This window comes from Chrysochloris asiatica, unplaced genomic scaffold (assembly GCF_000296735.1).
Source record: "Chrysochloris asiatica unplaced genomic scaffold, ChrAsi1.0 scaffold00145, whole genome shotgun sequence".
Taxonomy (NCBI): Eukaryota; Metazoa; Chordata; class Mammalia; order Afrosoricida; family Chrysochloridae; genus Chrysochloris; species Chrysochloris asiatica.
In genome coordinates, this window is record NW_006408663.1 from 5,608,187 (window position 1) to 5,611,051 (window position 2,865).

General features: G+C 43.8%; 1 pseudogene; it reads left to right on the forward strand.

Moving 5' to 3' along the window:
* The first annotated feature begins 404 nt into the window (after positions 1-404).
* Positions 405-2,636, forward strand: LOC102811558 (annotated as a pseudogene).
* The last annotated feature ends 229 nt before the right edge of the window (positions 2,637-2,865 follow it).

Genomic DNA, 2,865 nt, shown 5'->3' on the forward strand with positions numbered 1-2,865 from the left:
AACAGTAATTGTCAACCCTGATGATTTTAACCACCCCTCACATACAGGATATGTTTGAAACTTCAAGAGGCATTTTTTGTTGTGACAATTTGGGGGAGGAGAGTGCTCCTGGTAACTAGTGAATAGAGGTAAAGGATGGCGTTAAATATACTGAAGTATTCAGAACAGCTTCCTACAGAATTATTCCATCTGTAATGTCAAAAGTGCTGTGATTGAGAAACCTTGTTTTTAAATATACTATCTCAGTGTTCTTTTGTGTAATTATCATATCATGTATTTTGATATTCCTAATTTGGAGTTCAAAAATATTGTCTAGACTCTTGAGTCACCCCCGTGAGCCTTGTGCGAGCTGTACTTGGCGCTTTCCCACTGCTGTTTGCTACTTGCAGCCCTTTCCCTTCAAGATGCCTGAGGAAGCGCACCATGGAGAGGAGGAGGTGGAGACCTTTGCCTTCCAGGCAGAGATTGCCCAATTTATGTCAGTCATCATCAATACCTTCTATTCCATCAAGGAAATTTTTCTCTGGGAGTTGATTGCAAATGCTTCTGATGCCTTGGACAAGATTCACTATGAGAGCCTGACAGATCCTTCCAAGTTTGATAGTAGTAAAGAGCTGAAAATTGACATCATCCCCAACCCCCAGAAGCGTACTCTTACTCTGGTGGATACCGGCATTGACATGACCAAGGCTGATCTCATAAACAATCTGGGAACCATTACCAAGTCTGGTACCAAAGCATTAATGGAGGCTCTGCAGGCTGGTGCAGACATTTCCATGATTGGGCAATTTGGTATTGGCTTTTATTCTGCCAACACCAAATTCTGCCAACAGAGAAAGTGGTTGTGATCACAAAGTGTAATGATGATGAACAGTATGCATGGGAGTCTTCTGCTGGAGGTTCATTTACTGTTCATGCTGACCATGGTGAACCCATTGGTCAGAGTACCAAAGTGATTCTGCACCTTAAAGAAGACCAGACAGAGAAGAGGCGAGTGAAAGAAGTAGTGAAGAAGGACTCGCAGTTCATAGGCTATCCCATCACCCTTTATCTGGAGAAGGAATGAGAAAAGGAAATCAGTGATGATGAGGCAGAGGAAGAGAAAGGTGAGAAAGAAGAAGAAGATAAGGATGAAGAAGAGAAGCCTAAGATTGAATATGTGGGCTCAGATGAGGAAGATGATAGTGGTAAGGACAAGAAAAAGACCAAGTAGATTAAGGAGAAAATACATTGACCATGAAGGACTAAACGAGACCAAGCCCATTTGGACCAGAAATCCTGATGACATCACCCAGGAGGAATATGGGGAGTTCTATAAGAGCCTTACAAATGACTGGGAAGACTACTTGGCAGTGAAACACTTCTCAGTAGACGGTTAATTGGAATTCAGGGCACTGCTGTTCATTCCTCGCTGGGCTTCCTTTGACCTCTTTGAGAATAAGGAGAAAAAGAACAACATTAAACTTTATGTCCAATATGTGTTCATCATGGAGAACTGTGATGAGTTAATACCAGAATATCTCAACTTCATCAGAGGTGTGGTGGGCTTTGAGGACCTGCCCCTCAACATTTCCTGGAAAATGCTCCAGCTGAGCAAAATCTTGAACATTATCCGCAAAAACATTGTCAAGAAGTGCCTTGAGCTCTTCTCTGAGTTGGCAGAACAAGGAGAACTATAAGAAATTCTATAAGGCATTCTCTAAGAACTTAAAGCTTGGACTCCATGAGGACTCTACTAACCGGCGACGCCTTTCTGAGCTGCTGCACTATCACACTTCCTAGTCTGGAGATGAAATGACTTCTCTCTCTGAGTATGTTTCTCACCTGGAGGAAACCCAGAAGTCCATCTATTATATCACTGGAGAAAGCAAAGAGCAGGTAGCCAATTCTGCATTTGTGGAGCGAGTACGAAAGCAGGACTTTGAGGTAGTTTATATGACTGAGCCTATCGACGAGTACTGTGTGCAGCAGCTCAAGGAGTTTGATGGGAAGAGCTTGGTCTCAGTTACCAAGGAAGACCTAGAGTTCCCAGAGGATGAATAGGAGAAAAATAAAATAGAAGAGAGCAAGGCCAAGTTTGAGAACGTCTGTAAGCTCATGAAAGAAATCTTGGATAAGAAAGGTGAGAATGTAACGATCTCCAATAGACTTGTGTCTTCACCCTGCTGCATTGTGACTAGTACATATGGCTGGACAGCCAACATGGAACAGATCATGAAAGCCCAGGCACTGAGAGAGAACTCAACAATATGATGGCCAAAAAGCACCTGGAGATCAGCCCAGATCACCCCATCATGGAGACACTGAGGCAGAAGACTGAAGCAGACAAGAATGACAAAGCTGTCAAGGACCTATCGTCCTGCTCTTTGAAACTGCACTGCTTTCTTCTGGCTTCTCCCTTGAGGATCCCCAGACCCACTCTAACTGCATCTACCACATAATCAAGCTGGGCTTAGGCATTGATGAAGATGAAGTGACAGCTGAGCATCCCAGTACTGCTGTTCTTGATGAGATTCCCCCCACCCCCCTTTTAAGCTGATGAGGATGTATCTCGCATGGAAGAAGTAGATTGGTCATTTCTACCTACAAAACTTGTGCCCTCTGTAGTGTCCCTGTGGTTCCCACAGCAGCCTTGAGTGGCCCAGTCCCACCTAGCTCCATCTGCTAATAACTAGTGGTTATTTTTACTCCTGTGCTGAGGACAGCATACGCAGACCCTGGGTTGATCAGTGGCAGCCCCATTGAACCACCACTGAATATAATCAGTTTAACCCAGATGCTCTTCTTCCTCCTGAAAGTATATAGGAATGTGATAATTAAGAACAATGTAGCATTTTAGGTATAGATAAATGAAGCCCGGTGCCT